At 42.8% G+C, this 16,962-nt stretch overlaps 2 long non-coding RNA genes across 2 annotated transcripts; one reads left to right on the forward strand and one right to left on the reverse strand.

Moving 5' to 3' along the window:
* Positions 1-1,272: 1,272 nt before the first annotated feature.
* On the reverse strand, positions 1,273-4,254 carry LOC106944232 (uncharacterized). Its single transcript, XR_001424164.1, has 3 exons — positions 4,163-4,254; positions 2,438-4,048; positions 1,273-2,069 (listed from the first exon to the last, which is right to left on the reverse strand). It is a non-coding gene; the product is annotated as an uncharacterized LOC106944232 (long non-coding RNA).
* A 1,030-nt stretch (positions 4,255-5,284) lies between these two features.
* Positions 5,285-16,414, forward strand: LOC106944241 (uncharacterized). Its single transcript, XR_001424170.1, has 2 exons — positions 5,285-5,373; positions 14,698-16,414. It is a non-coding gene; the product is annotated as an uncharacterized LOC106944241 (long non-coding RNA).
* Positions 16,415-16,962: the final 548 nt, after the last annotated feature.

Here is a 16,962-nt window from a genome sequence, read left to right on the forward strand (position 1 = left end):
ACACTTCCGTAAAGGACTAAATTATGGGGGGGTGTAAAAAACTAAGCGGTATGAATATTCTTGCAGAACGCCACCACCAACAGCTTCGGATTTCTTTTACACCCAACCCTGAGGCTAATTCTTCTGGGAAGAAATGTGCTTATAGCCGTTTCGTGATGGCTTGTTACCTCCTGGTTGGATTTATGAAGCTATAAAAAAAAACCCTTGTCCTGTTTGTCCTTTATGTAAAGCTGTAAAGTGATGCAGCTTTGACCTGCAGCTCCCACATGGCTCCTTACATGAAGATTTGAGCCTAGGCTCTGTGTCCTCGATACGTTTTCTGGGTCTGCCCTTCTGCTGAAACCCAGCGTAGTGTAACGCGATGGGGGCTGGGGGATAAATAAAAGATGTTTGTCCAGAGCTGCCGATGTCAGCAGAGTCGTGCATAAACACATCTGCATACGGTCTGTCTGCTGTGATTTATAACCCAAAGTGGGTTCTGCTGGGCTCATTTATTATCCGCGCCTCGCTCTTGTGCAGATTCTTCGGCATTATAAAGGTCTTTATCATCCTCGGGGTTTTCCTCTGTGTGTGCTCATATGCATTGGCAGATGAAGAAAACAGGTTTTTAATCGTGGATTATAATACATTTAGGATAAACGTTATCGCTTGACATGCATTCAAATATGCACGCAATGTTTGTTTTGCAGCCATACGTCTCTCATAAAATGCCACCGTTTCTCCAGCCATAAATTATTTTTTTCCACGGTTGCCTTGTGGTCTTCACCAAAACTTCGATGTGTGATGAATTTCCTTTGAGCAATGGCTGTTATTTATTTTTGACTGCAGATTCATAAACATTATATTAAAGTGCTAGTTATTCAAATGTATCCCTGAAGTCTACAAAGCAAGCAAGCAGATTCCACACTGCTGTTATCAAACCAAAAGGAAGACTAAATGCATAACTAAGTACGCACCTTCGGCCATTTCCATGCAATATAAACTACATTTTTGTAGCCCGTCCTCTATTTAAAGGGACATTACGCTGATGCGCAGAGAAATTGCATAAAGTCCAAAGATTTCATCTCAAAAGCTACAGCACAGGGTAAGCATGTTTTTTATTGATGATCTGAAGAATCCGCCCCTTTAATCAAAAACTGAATTCAACTGGCCTACAAGGGTTACCAGGAGAAAACATCCCATCTAAAAGAACAGGGTTTGCAAAGTGGCATTAATGGCTAATTATCTGGATCGGTTATGTGTATTTATACACTTGGTTAGTTCTGAATATTGTTTTTTAACCAGCTACAGACTGGAGGATCTTTTCTTTACGTTTTGTGTGAAAGAGAAAACCCAGGAACTCATGGAGGGTGAACTTTCTCTTTTTTCAAAGCCTGGGTCTTTATTGATAACATATAAATATATATACTAATTAAACTGATATTAAAATCAATAAAAACAAGAGCATAAATCAATAACTTATGCAGGAAGAGAAACTGTGGAACCACCATGGTGTAGGTTTGTGCGAGGAAATCCTGGAGCGAAATATACTTTTTACTTATGTAGCATTATAATAACATGAGAGACTGATGTAGTTTTTATTTTTTATTAGCCTTAAACCATAATCAAACTTAATACAAACAGCTGTTTGAAATGTATCGCTCGGCGCTTATAAATAATCGTTTTCATGTCCGAGTTTCCCATTTTGAACCGAATTACTGGAGCAAATGACCTTAATTCAAATATTCCGATTTCTCAGTCTCCAGTTTCTCCTACATTACAAACGTTAGAAAACTTTGACTTCAGTTTTGCTTTGACCCACATGGCGGGAGCGCCTTTGTTTTATTCCTTTGTCCTCCGCTGATTTACTGCCGCTCACCCTTTGTCTCTCGTCCCCAGATGAAACCCTCTTGAAGCTGTTAAATGAAAAGGCCTCGAAGCTGATTGAGGTGGAGTGGATGAGTACCGACGCTTCACGTGGCTTTAATGGCCCCGGTGTCGCAGATGAACACAAGCGCCTTCTCCACATGTGAGGTTGCTTCATTAAGCACGTCCAAGCCTTGAGGAAGGCTTCCTGATGTCGCATCTGTCTGTTGTATATAAGAGGATAAGTGATGATCAGTGGTACTTGTTCTCTAATTCAATTCAAATCAGCCAACTTTAAAGTTTAAAACATTTATTATTAATAAATATACATATAGTTTAGATCAAACGATGCCTTAACAACATAAAGCTGTGCTGCTCTTCTTAAGTATAAAAGCCTCTTGAGCATTTTTACATGTTATAACCACAAACTTTAAGGTATTTTCTTAAGTTTTCTTGTAAAAGACTAATATAAAGCAGTGCATCATGAAAATAAAATGACAAACTATTGTTTTCAGACCTCTCTACTGTAAAACCTTTCAATTAAAAACAAAAAAATAAAAAAATGCTGTTCCAGCTATAAAATTAAACTTACAGGCGGGGCAGGAAAAGCACTACTCAGAGATGAATAGGTTATTGGGGTCGTCTCATGATCGGAAGGTTGCAGGTTCGATTCCAGCTTCCTCCTGGGCAAGGCACCTAACCTCATACTGCATATTGGCATATAAATGTGTGCAGGTGACTCTAGTGTAAAGTGCTTTGAGTGGTCAAAATGATTGGAGAATTATGGTTTACTGGTAATGAAAACTCAAGGTTTGGTGTCTTGGAAAATGAATCATTAATGGAACTTATGGGGTCACAACCTAATCAGCTAATTGACTCAAAACATCTGCTAAGGTTTTCTGAACTTTCAAACAGTTTTTCACTCCGAGTCAGCCGGCCACACGATCAAGGGGAAGACTGATGTCCAGAAGACCGTTATGGACTCCCTTCAGGATAAGCCACTGGTTGTCGGTATGCTTGTTATATTCAAGCATGATATTAACAGAAAACTGAGTGTAAGAAATAAGCGTGGCAGAGACAGGAGAGAACCGCAGCCTTTAGAGGATTGTGAAGCGAAATCCGTTTCAGAAGAGCTGCCACACACAGACGGATACAAGGCATGGTCTACAAAACGGAGGCCGAGCGTCTTAAATATTTATTTCTGAAAACTTTGGAGAAAAAAATGCGCATCCTTTTCCTTCCACTACACCATTCTGCATTACCTAGTTTTAGTCCGTCATGTTAAATCTGAATAAAATGCACCCAAGTTGCTGGTGTTAATATGGAAAAGCTCCCGGGGTGTGAATATTTTCGTGCACGTTGAAGGCTAAGACGAATGGGGAGCTCATTTTCAGTCTCTGCCTGTGACTGACAAGCCGAGTAGCTTATGCAGTGGAACACACAATGCTGAATGCTCCTCTTTTGCATCATATTTCCATGTGTCTGACATCAAAGACGCGCGTCCTTGTTCAGCTGTCTTCCTATTTCTCGGTGTCCATGGTCAAACGTGTTCGGTGATTGGATTTAAGTCCTTACACCACAAACGGTTGGAGCTCGGCTTCCTCCAGCCCCCGTCGGATCAGCTCTGGCTTCCATCATCTGTACCCCTCACCACTCTTAACAGATTACTCTCGCCATGAGGCCTTGGCATCTCCGCTCCGTAATGAGGCGGCAAAGAAAAAAGGGGCGCAGATTAGAATAACAGCCTTAACTAATCCGTAACAGCCCGATGAGGCGCCACGTTTTGGGGGGGGGAAACCGTGTCATTTCTCATTCCGCGGGTGCTGCGGCAAAATCTCGCCTCTCACTCTTTGCTTCTCAACCACCAACCCATCGCTCTCGTCACCACCCCACGCAAAACAGGCCTCAAGAATAGTGGCCGTGGCAATCTGCCGGAACGAGGACGACAGTCGGCAAACCGTTTCTGTCTTATAGTCTCAGCCCTTCCCCAACGTGCAGAGCAGAAAGAGAAATATGGGCCTCTGATTTCTAGCTGTCGGCTCTAAACAAACCACGGAGGACGAATGAGGCCCTCTCTGGATGAGCCACGATCTGACATGGACGGTTATTGACAGGAACTGTTTCTCAGTGATGAGTAAACAAGGATTTCAGACAGCGGTGTTTAGGAATGGGCTCATGCTGCAGCCTGAGACTCTGGGTTCCCCTGTTGGACGAAAGAAATCGGCTCATTAGATCCTAGTGGTCCAATTAGGCTTTGCAATTCATGTGAATTTCATAAGAGCAGCTCATTTAAAGAAAGGAAAGAGGGAATGTTTACCACCATAATCCACTCTGTAAGCATCGTAAATGAGCTCCGACTCCGAGCAGTCAGTCGCTCTTCCACTTCTTGTTTCTCGTTGTTTTTTTCTTTCCTTCGTGTGGCAGAGTTTTTACCTCTAGACGGAACAACAAACTTTGTTTACTCCCAGTGGTTTTCCGAAGTAGTTTCCGAGTTAAAATGGTGACTTTTCATTACTGAAGCGTGGAGGCTTTCCAGAGCAGTTCGCCCAATTCTGCATTCGAGATTCGACAACCAGTTGCATGACTCATGCTTTCCAAATAATACAGATATTTTCCCTTTTTTAATTTTTTTTTTTTTTTTGGAACTTACATCCTACAGTTCTGGTCCCTCATCAGAGTTAGAGTTACATAATCACATTTCTATCTGATATCTGTAGGCAACTCCTGGTTTTGCTAGTGCACATAGTTTGGAAAGAGTTTAGTTGATCAGAATTTTTTTTTTTTATAGGATTAAACCACGACTCAAACTTTCTCAGCCCAATCACTTTGAGGTACTTTTTTTTTCCTCCTTTGAAATTATTTAATAAACTTATTTCAGTGAAAATACTGATGTAAAGCTTTCCTCAGTGCAGCTATTTACTGTATAAACTAATAAACTGCAGAATTTTCAGTATACCAACATGTCGTTAGGATTCCCAAGAGAACCTCGTCTTACTAGTTACCTGAAGAAAAACATTAAAAAAAACAAAAGTAAAGTCAGGGAGTGTTGCACAGTTGGGATTTATCTGCTGTAATTAGTCCCTGAAACTCATCTCTGCTCTGCACTCGAGTGAAATCCCCAGGAAATCTCGTCGGGCAGGGAGTCCCGCTGGAGTTGCGAAGCAGCTGCAGCTCCGTTCAACAAGACCGTCGGTTTCCCCTCACGGAGCGGCTGGAAGTTCGGACCTCTTCCCGACACTCTCGCAACTTCTCGAGGCGACGGCTGGAGCTTCTGTGGCAGATAATTGTCATGTTTACTGTTTTGGCTTCGTTTTTTTTTTTTTCTCCCTCGCCTTGTTGCTGCTCGACTGATTTCCCCAAAGCAAGCAGAGCCGCAGCCTCCAAGAGGACGACGGGCCTGGAAGCAGACTCTCCTGGCAGACTGAAGCGTCCCAGTCAGTGTGTTGATGAGGCCCTGATGAAAAGCTCAGCATGGCTGTTGGTGTGCCGCACATCTGGATCGTTACGGTGTGTCGACACATGCATGAGGTACGATTTTTTTTTTTTTGTGTGTCCACTTTGATATCCGCCCGTTGGAATGACGATGTTCGACTCGGCTGACTTTAAGGGTGTGTGCCTCTGTGAGGTCTATTTTTACCGTCGAGGAAGCCACACCCAAAGGAAGAATAAAACTGAAAAAAAAAAAAAAAAGCCTCGGATCATGGTTTATAGATGAAGCAGAGTATTTCTGTGCACCACTGGGGGAGTGACTCATCCTCTTTTTCTTGTCTCCTGTTCTTTATCTCATCTTAGATCCTCAACACTGTAGGGTCCCCAGCTTTGCCAACCCCCACTCTAATTTTAATTAAGCATAAGACCCCCAAAGTGAGGGTAGAGCCACACATGTGATCAATCACTGTTCGTGTTCAGCTGCATTTACCTCTAATTGTGACAATTTAAAATATCATGTCATCCTCAGTGTTTTTGATGTATTTTCCTGCTGTTTTGTTCTCCTTGTCCTCATTTAGATGTCGCTATTTTTTATTTATTTTTGGCTTAGCTTGATCTTCTTTGCCAGTGTTGAAACTGCCCTTGAACTGGGCTCTCCTAATCTTTATTAAAACATGAAGATCAAGTGGTTGAAATATTCAACAGCAAAATGGAAAACCCTGTCAACACGACGACATCGGTTCCCTTTCTGCTGGAGTCCTGCTCTGTAACACAGCACACAATGCAGTTCAAACTAGATGCTTAAGCACAGTGTATGAAAAGACAAAACCATTTTGCTAAGCAGACTTTTCCTGTTTTAGATCTGTAAGGAATACTACTTTTGGTTCTATTTGCGAAATACCACAAAAATACATCTAAACACTTTCTTAAAACCTTCACCTTGGTCTTTAGAAGTTAACATACATCTTCCTTAGTATTTGGTAGAACTGCATTGTGAACTGTATGACTTGGGTTAAATCTTTTTGCCATCCTTTCACAAGTTTGCTGGAAACTGCGTCCATCCCTCCTGACAGAACTGCTGTAACTGAATCAGATTTGCTTCCTCGCTCGCGCACACATTTTATTGTTGAAAGAGTGATGCCTTCAGACAAGCATCCTGCTCGGGCATCATGCTGCTAGCATGCTATCAGCCCTAATTATTACACACCTGGGGTCATTGATCAGCTTTACTGCACCAGCATACTTGAAGAGGTCATGCTGTCTTTTGCTAAAGAAGAAATAGTGTTCAAGGTTGTGTTTCAGCGAAGCAGTAACCAACAAACAAACCAGTCAGGGAGCAGCATCTTGATTCCAGACCAACATTATGGAGTAGCTAGCGCCGGTTCAAGGGAAGCTAAATCTTTACATTTCATCAACTTAAAATGTATTACTTTATCATCAACTGGATTATTTAGTGGCACTTCTTAACTTTTGTTTTTGATTTAAAATCTGTCCTTATTTAATGTGTGAGTTTCCAGCTAACTTGCTAGCTTAGCTTTCTGTTCAGTTTGGATATTGTTCCCCTGTGTTTTTTTTGTTTTGTTTTTTTACTTTTGGTTATGTTGTTTATGTCTTGACACCCAAGTTGCCCAACTTGCCTAAAATAATTCAGTGAACATCCGCAGTCAGCAATGCTTCTTCGCTAACCAACTTTCACTCTCTCTATCCTCAGTAGAGGATTTAGTGATTTTTGCATCGCTTTGTGCTTTTAATGCTTTACCGCTGATACTCTGAATTGAAACGTGTAAGCAGTTCTAAGAAAAACAACGCTAAATATATCTGGTGACCCATCTACTGGAAGGTAATATATGATTTGGGAGTCTCCGTGGGCCGTATTTGTATCTCTACACCTTGAGTTACCTCAGCACTTCACAAGAAGCGCTTCTGATATTTCCAGCTACAGTAACACACACACACACACACACACACACAGCTTTGTACCTCATTACAGCCCCTCAGAGGAGCAGAGTGATTTGCATAGCTGCTTGTCGAACCTTGTTGGCATTGACAGAGATTTGCACCCATTTCAAACCTGCCACATATGAAGGTAGACAAAGTTGTTTATTGCAGCTCCAGGGCTGAGCAATGGGCCCAGTGATGCTGTGCACATTGAAAAAGGTTGCACTCTGTTCTGAGCAGCAGTCACAAATCATAGGTATCAGAGAGGTAATTGAGGCGAAAAAAAAAAAAAAAAAGAGTTGGCGACAGTTTGAATACGACAAAAGTGCATTTAGATATTAAACCAAGAAAGGGTCTGTCTGAACCCGCATGCTCCAGCCTGCGGTCCCTCAGCATGAGGAGGAGCAGGGGCCTCGCTGCTGAGACTGCAGTGCCGTAAATTTCGAGTTGTTTACGGATGCTGCCATCTTGGTGCGCTCCAGGAGGGAAACTTGGAGCCGGGCCTATTACTGGCAGCTTGATGGGAGTGCAGTGAGGCAAGATAATTAATACAACATCCCTGGACCCATAAGCTAAGCTGCAGAGCCAACCCAGGAGGGGAGACGAGAACGACAGAAAGAAAGGGGACAGCAAGGAAGGACAAATTACAAGATGGATTTATTACAGTGGAGGGAGAGAGGCTGCACATCTGCTGACAAAACGGAATGAGATCTCTGAGAGCCTCAGATACTTCTGAATTAGCGGTTTTAAAGATGCAAGCGAGCCACAGCAGATTTGATTCGATACAGCAATCAAGAGTTTTAAATGACAAAACATTTGCCAAAAAAATAAATAAATAAATAAAGGCAAGCTCATCAAATGTCATCACTCATGTAAAGCTCTGATGCATCAGCATTGCCTTCACCTGCATCTTCATTACAAATGCACAAAACAAAACGCAATTACGGTTTTTCCATTAAATAAAATACGCAATTAAAATCAGCTTTGAAAAAGCTTGTTCATGTGATAAGTCAATATAAATTATTAGCACTCATCATCGGGCATCAGAGCGAGACGTCCGTCCCTAATACTTTTGGGAAATTGCAGTCAGCAATTTTTAAAGAAGAGCTATATATGGACTCAACACTTTTTGAATGACAAACTCAACTTTTGATGAACTGTACAACAACCTCTGGAGTGGCCAGTAGTGTTTTGTCCAATGAGGGCATTGCCTACAGACGTGCGCGTCGCTGTGCCGTGTGATGCGAAAAAAAGTGTTTCCATTGTAGTTTTGCAAAATACACAAATTTTGATACTGTCAAAAAAAAATAAAAAAAAATAAAAATAAAATTTATCGAAAAACGTGCTTTTTTTCTTGAAATCGGCACATTTCCATTAAACAAATTTATTGTTGTAATTCCAATTTGCGCAATTTTATGGCCAATCAAAACGCAGCTACCGTCTACCAAAAAAAAAAAAAAAACACACTTTCACGTGCAAATAGAATAATTATCCATGCAAGAACTTTGGGTTTTATGCTTTAGAAAGATGCACAGAAAGCTCTCTGCTTGTCTGGCTTTACGGCTGCATACGTGATGACAGTTAACATGTCCGAAGCTTGAGATGTTGTTTTATAACCAAACCCTGCTTTGAACTTCTCCACTTCACCTCTGACCAGTCTGCTGTGCTCCTTTGTCTGCTCTGACCTTTAAAAGCGATGGTTTATTTGCCTCTTCTTTGGGTGAATTTGGATGGAAGAAGTTCCTGCCAACAAGATTTAGTCAGCAGTCAGCTGCTGCCAGCCAGAGAATGGCTGCTGTTGCTTCCTCAGAACTTCTTCCTCATAAGAGAAGTTGCCAGAGTCCCTTCAAACCAGAAGAACTTGCCTCTAGAGGGAAAACCTCTCCCACCCCGTCTTTAACACTTTCTCAAATCCTTTTACTTTAGCAGAAAGACGCACGATTCGAACAAACCGAGACCAAGAGTTGCCAAGCAAAATCCTGTGTTTTTGCTCCCCAGGCTGAATCTGGAAGCTCAGCTTTTACATTGTATTGCGGGACAATATCTTCAGCCTATATAGAATGAAAAGAAGCGAGAATAAAGCGCCTTGTTAGCAGAGGCTTGAACAATGGTTTTCATTCTAAATGACTGAGCTCAAGTCACTGTGCGTACGTTTATCACGTTTGCGAATCAGCCCGGTGACGGCAGCCGAAGCCCCGCAAATAGCTCGCCTGGGAGTGGACACAAAGGAGGGAGAAGGTCTATAAATACCCTGAATAAACCCGGCTCATCGGGAAGTGAGCGGAAAGCATGAGTTGCGTCGATGTTGGTGACAGGTGGCTGAATCCCACTGTAAGTGCTTTCGCCAGCTTTTCCTTTTTGCTCGCTGTTTAGAATTTGCCCGATAATTACCATATTAAAATGGATGTAGGAGTCTGTGCGGTTGTGCTGGGTGCAGATAAGGCTGCGCGAGTGCGGCTGGCGGAGTAAACCCGAGGCCTATCAGTCAGTCCTGAATTGCTTTATAATTACCCAGATCCGCAGACATAATTTCCTTCTAAAAATAATGCAAAACTTTCATTTCCCCTCTCCTGCGTTAATTCCGTTTTTTTTTTTTTTTTTCGGGGAGTAACTTAACCTCTTCCTGTATTAGTCGACGTGGTGCCGTGTTAAGCACTCTGCAGCCTAGTTTCTGCACAGCATGTGCTGCTGCTGCCTCCCTGTTTTGGGATTGGAGGAGAATCCAGATTGTGATGCATTGAGGCTGTATGATTCTGACAGCACTGACAGGATTAAGAGTGTTTTATTATTATTATTATTATTTATTTAGCTTATTTAAGTTTCATATTGATATACATCTCATGAGCTCGGCCTTTTATTTAGCCCATTTTAACACTCGAACAACAGGCGGAACCTGGACGGATCGGAAGTTTACATGAATGTCATATTAATTTGGGGCTTTTAATGATTTGCATGAGCTATTCTTGTAATTAGTGGTGTAATTATTCAAGAAACAAACCATGAAAATTATATGTTTGACTATCTACTGAATCAAAATTATTCACGCATGCCCGGATGCACCCCCGCTAATCCATTCATCCGTTATCCGAACACGCAAATCCTTACAGGGTCACCGGGGGGCTGCTGCCTATCTCCAGTGATCTGCCCCCCCTAATACTTGTCCCTTGCAGAGAAACTATTCACCCTTAGGTAGATCAAGCCTGTTATCAACCGGAAGCTCTTGGAAAGCCAGCCCCACAGTCCACTGCCATGCAGTTTAATGTAACCTTTAACTGAGAGGTTGCCAACCGAGACAGAAGCTCCTTCTTCAGTATCGATCGCAGCTATCTGGACTGAAATCTGCAGCTTCCCACACGAACAGGCCAAAAACAGAACGCGTTTGACTGACTTTATCATCTATATTTGACTTTTCTTTTATTGTGGCACAGCGGCGATAAAGGAAAACCTTCAACAACTGATGAAAGAGCAATCAAAACTACCTTACTGAGCCAGTACAAGTTATGTGATGCTGATTATTTAGAAGTATTATGTAGAGAAATAAACGTCTGTTGTGTTTAACGCAGGTTTCCGGATCCGTCCTTTACGTCACGGCAATTGAATGGGGATGTGGCCACACGTTTCATTTGGTAATGAACCAAAAAGCTCATTTATTGCACCGGGGGGTAACAAGTTGAGGTCGTCCTGTGAAGGATCGTTCAAGCATGTCGCTCAAACAAGACAATAACACTGCTGCACCTGAAGGTCGAGGTGAAAACTGATCAATAAACTGTCAAAAAAATGCGTAAATTACATCACATATAATCTTGTTAAAATATGGAGATCTGTAAGCACATAAATGTGAATTAAATCTCTCTACCGCTGCTGGACTAATATTTTTCTCATATGGTTGATTTGGCTTTTCTATCTTAATAAATAAAATAACAGCTTGAAAAGGTGCTTCTTGTATTGTTCTCGTTGTCTTTGCATGATATGTTTAGATATCCGAACCATTTAAGTCAAAAAGAAAGCCAGAAAAAAAAATTAAAAAAAAAATCAGTAAGTAGACAGATATATTTTTCCCCACTGCCTCCACTGTAAGCTACCAGGAGACAGTGTCAATAACATAAATCTATGATCCACAGGTTGGGCAACTCAGACTGAGGCGACTGTAACCCACAAAAGAATCTCTGTACGAAAGCAAAGGACAGGAAAGAACAAGCGTTTGGTCGAGACGGTTGCAGGAGAGAGGGCGAACGGCGACCGGCTGGTTCTTCTCTGATGAAATATTGATGCCGCTGACTTTGATTCTGCGATAGGTACTCTTGATCCAGATCTGTCACGGCATCAGAGACGCCTCACCACCACCGCCTTCTTATTCTTCCTCAGGTAGCATTACTGGCCTTCGGAAAACTGCTCCCCACCCTCCACCAGCTTTGATCAAACGTGTCGACTTTGAAAACCTTATAGAGATCAATGGTGTGTGTGTTTGGTGTTCGCGTGTGTGTGTGTGTGTGTGTGTGTGTGTGCGTACAGGCAGGCGGATGCTGTGGGCCTGGAACTCAATAAACAGCTGGACGGGGTTTCACTGTTACTCAGTTGTTGACTTTTATTTATCACGACTGCTGCTGCTGTAATTGATGACTGAATCAACAGACGCTGCAGCAGCCAGCGCTGACTTCTCTTCTTTCTTTCTTTTTTTTTTTTCCTTCAGCAGAGCAGCAGTCGTATCTCTTTTCCCCTCGCAGCACTCATCTGAAATTTAAATCCAATACTTTGAAAGGAGGGTAAAAAAAAACAAGCTTTATTATTTAAAGAGACCAGTTTCATTAACAAAAACCCAGGGCATTGTTCAGGCAATAAATCCTGAGGCTGCAACATCAGCGCGCTCACATCTCTGGGTTCGTCCTTTTATAGACTTTCCCAACACATCTCTGCATGCTTCTCTGCCTCTTTTATTCTCTTAAAAGACTAAAGTGCTCTTTTTCTCTCTCTCTCTCTCTCTCTCTCTCTCTCTGTGTGTGTGAGCGTGAGTGTGTGTGTATGTGGAGTGGAAAGCATCCAGTGCAGTGCTGTATTCCTGAGTAATGGAGCAGAGAACCATCTGTCTGTCTGGCCAGCCATTCGACTGTATCCCAAGATCCCATCAGTGTGTCTCACCTGCTAATGAGAAGCTAGCAGGTCTCCTGCAGCTTGCAGCCCTTAAAATGGACGACTTCCCTGCACTGTGGAGGCTGCTGAGAAACACGCGGCTCCTCCTCAGTCGTCTTCCTCGTCAGCGCAATCAGCCGTTGACTAATTAAAAACGAGGGAATCAAAAATGGCGCGCGACGCCAACAGTTCACACGATTTGACGTTTGACTGAACTTTCTCCTATTGTAGCTGACCAAAAAAAAAAAAAAAAATTTTTTAACGCAGTGACGTCTCGAGTATTTCTTTATTTAAAACATTTAAGATGCAGTTTTCTTTTTTTCATACCTGAACAAATTGTAGTCTTTGGTTTAGTCAGCGAGTCACTAAAGCAAATACAGCGGAAAGGGACACGACAATTGGCCGGGCCCAAACAGAAGGCTTTGTTTAAAAAAAAAAAAGAAAAAAAAAGGCTATAATTGAATAAGTATAAGGAGTCTGCTGCACAAAACCAGAGCAATGACTATTATCAGGTTGATAACCAATAATTACTTAAAAATCTCTGTGCTCATTAAGCAGCTCCTGTAGAGAGGCTGAGCTCAATATAGCCCTCCAGAATCCCCTCCCCTCGCCCACCAACATCCCGCTGCTCTCCCTCTCGTTATATCCCACTTTTCCTCCTCCTCTCTCTGCTTTTCATTCCCGCTTCCCTTTTAATCACTTTCCATCCCCTCGCTCGGTCGTGCTCGGCTCCGTCCCTTTCCTCCCGTCTTTTCAGGGGCGATGGCAGTCATTTTTCATCCGTCCTGCGACGCCCTGTTTATTTATGTACAGGCCGCGCCGGTCTCTTCCTCCTCCCTCCCTCCCTCTCTCTCTCTCTCTCCCCCCCGCTCCGTCTCCTCCACTCCCGGGAAGATTAACCATACCCTCTCCATCTCTTCTCATCTACTCATCTATCATCCTAATGGGGGCTACAAGAGGGGAAAAAACAACAATTTGCAGAGGGTGAAGCAGCCACAGAAGGGCACGGCGAGTGTCTGGAATGCCACCTCGGATCAATTTCCACTTTGTCCCCGGTTTAATTTACGCGCCCGTTTTTCATCCCGTCAGATGTAGCAATCTTCTGTCACCGTGCGTGCATGGAAAGCAGAAAATGTTTTGCATTGGATTTATGGCGACATTAGGGATGCCAACACAGAGCTGTTCTCCTACCCTAAGTGAGTGCAGGAGCCATCACGCTGGAAATAATCTCCAGGAACGTTCCCCGACTAATTTACACCATTTATCTGGTGAATTACGAAGAAGGATGGGGGGGGGGGTGGGTGGGGGGATGATATCTTCACAAACCAGTGATGTCTGACAAACTGCAAAATTGGACATTTCACATGGAATATTTTACAAATATTTTGGGGGTAGTGACTTTTCATTCTGCTATGTTTTGCCTGAGTTTTCTCAGATATCCTCATTGCTATTGCAAACCGGAACATGGAACAGCCTGCGTGCAGAAGTGAAACTAATCTGGACAAACAACACAAGAAGCAGAAAATCATCCAGCATGCCGGATAGGTCAGCGTTAGACTGAATCACTTTTTTTTTTTTTTTTTTTGGATTCTGCTGCTAAGTACAAGCTGTGGCCGGAGGATCATCCTGTTTCCGATTAAGATTTCAGTCAAGTTTTATTTCATCTCCTAGCCAGTAAAGGGCGGAGCGCGGTGCGGATGAACTTCCACACGGCCTCGGACAAAACCATCCATCCTGTCCGAGTCTTTCTAATGGACTAATTTAGTTTCTAAATGAACTAATTCATCCTGATTTAGTTCATTTAGACTAAACTGAACTACGTCCGGCTGGATTGAACCACTTGCCCAGTTGCTCTTTCAGCTGTTGGTACACGTTGCACTGCCTTATCCGCCGTCTTCATGAAGTGTTTGGCTTTTGCTTTGGGGTCAATCTGCAGATTTTGAACTAAAACATGTTCATCTCTGTGAACCATCCTAAGCGTTATGATGGTTGGACATTGCCATCATGTCTGTACTTGGTGTAGATGGATGCAGCACCTTCAAACGTCTGAAAATCGTTCCTAAGAATGAACCACACATGTACCACAGTTCTCTTTTCTGATAGCTGATTTTTTTTTTTTTTTTGACTTTCGTTTTGTGTCAGTCAAGAAAACGGTGTGTTCCCAGTGCCTTCTTAAAATGCACATACGTATTTTACAACTGTACCGTTTTTTTTTCTAGCTTCATTCGCTGTGATTTTTCAGATTTTCTGCCACAACCCGCCGGTGGCACTCGCATCCTTCATGTTGCATTAAATGTCCTCGACTGCCTCCACACCATTTTGAATTTTTTTTTTTCTGTTGTTCTCTCTAAAACGCAGCAAAGGAAAGACCCCCGTGTCGTCGCTGGCTCCCGTGGCCCCGATCGCCCTCTCCACCAGCCTCCTTCGCTGTAAGAAGCCAACTGCAGGAGGCTCCTGCGAACCACATGCTATCACAGCTCGGCCTTCCAGCCTCCAACCGCGGCACGCTTACACTCATCCACTCCACAGGGGAAGTGTTGAGCCTCGTTCGCCGACATGACAGCACAAACACAGAAACACCCTTTACCAGACTGGCAGTGCTGCCTCGAACCCCTCCTCTCCTCTCACAGTTTCGCATTTCTCTCTCTTTGCCTGCTCCTCCCATCGCTGTTTTCTCCTCAGTCTCTCTCCTCCTCTCAAAGAGCAGTTTCCCCTCGAGCGTCGTTGCGCGCTGCCGTCTTTGTTGGTGTTTACTTGTCTGAGTGTCTTTCTAATCCTCCCCCATCTTTCTGTCAATATTAGTCTTTGTTCATCTGTATCTAGGATTTTATTTTTTTATTTTTTTTCTTAACGTCTGCGTGCTGAATAAAGTCAAATGTGACCCACATGATGCTGAAGCATACACACTGCTGGTTTAAAGCTCGATCCAAATACAGGCTTCAACTGTTTGGTCCGATTAAGATTATTAAAAATCCCATTTCCGAAAGGTTTTCTGCAGAGTTGACTCTGCTTGCTTCCCTTCCTAGACAACTCTCTCTATTTTTTTTTATTCCCATGTTATTATAGCTAATGCAACCAATGAATCTGGATATATTACATTTAATTTAACCATAACTGGGCAGAAATAAACTCCGTGTCAATGTAATTAACTGGCATGCATGCAATCAATATTAATATAACCAAATAAGACTGTTAGTAAGAGACATTAATTGGACTAAGTTTTACTACATGCAAATCTGATTAACTGGACTGAATGGGATTCTGTTTTTAGAATAATTTTTGACTGCATTTGGATTTCAAATTGATTTAAAGTAATTGGGTTGAACTGAACTGAATGCTGTGAGAAATAATTAGACCAAACTGAACCGCCTGCAACCGGACTGAATCATACGAGAGTCGTGAAAATAAATGCCACAGATACTTTCAGGGTTTTAAACACAACTCACGTAAGGAGGCCATCGTCCGTGACGAGGCCGTCGCAGGTTCAAATCCCGGCCTGGTGACCATTTGCCACATGTCTTCCCTCACTCTCATTACCCACTTTCCTGCTTGAACACTTTCAAATAAAGACCTTTAAAAAAGATAAGAGCCAAAATATCACTTAAGATGGTGCTCTAATATGTTTTAAGCAATACAGCATGGGTTTTTGTGGTTTGGTTCGCTGTCTTGTCCGTTTCCAATGTAAAAGCGGCCCATGAAACTGAGCCGTACTGGGTCAAAGGACAACGGTACGGTACGCTTAGGGTGGAGCTACTGGTGTCACAACAACACAGCCCATTGATTGGCGGACAGAAAAACGTCACTGCTTACGACAACCTTCATCGTCGTGCTGCTTTGACGCGATGGTTTGCGTTTCACCCCGCTTGCCCTGTCAGAGACCAACTGGCACGGGGGACGCTCTCCTGTAGCTAAAAATAGCTTTTTAGTTTTTTACCAAACCAGCTCATTATGCACTGCTCAGTGGAAATGAGCAATACTTGTTTGCAAACGCCAGTCAAACTGCATTGACCCCAGGTATTTTCAGCTTACGTCCAAAGTGCATTTCTTTAGAAAATTTTAGAAAAAAAAAAAAAAATCCACAAAGTTGCTAGTCATTGTAAAACATACAGTCACTCATTTAATTGTGTTCCAATCAATTTTATTGTGAATGTGATGTTATTATAAAGCATATAATGTCCATGGGGCATCCTTGGACTATTCAGTCAAGACAGAAACATAAATGCACAATTTTGCTGTCAGCTTTGGTGGCAGAGCTTCCATGATCAGCAGTAGGATTGAAAATGTGCAATTCATGGTGAACATAGTGCTGTTTAGAAAAACGAACTGTTAAATGTTTTGGGACCGGAGCCTCTCCATTGCGACTAATTGGAATAAAGTGGAGACAAGAGGAAGTCAGATGAGTCTTGCCAACTCAGCGCCAAGCTTCCCTCTCTCTCCCCTCCAGTCCCGAGGCCACAACTGGCCTCCCTTTAAAAGGAGCCGGCTTATAAAACAATCTCCAAAAGAGTGAAACCGGCGCTGGGCTGTGGTGGGCGTCAGTCAACCAGGCGAAGGCCCCGCTGTCTCCCACTCTAGAGGACAGGTACCTTGAACTAGCTTCTCCAAAGCTGACTCCGAGATTTA

The sequence above is a fragment of the Poecilia latipinna genome, unplaced genomic scaffold (genome assembly GCF_001443285.1).
Source record: "Poecilia latipinna isolate Pla-1442-1.1 unplaced genomic scaffold, P_latipinna-1.0 Scaffold102, whole genome shotgun sequence".
Classification (NCBI taxonomy): domain Eukaryota; kingdom Metazoa; phylum Chordata; class Actinopteri; order Cyprinodontiformes; family Poeciliidae; genus Poecilia; species Poecilia latipinna.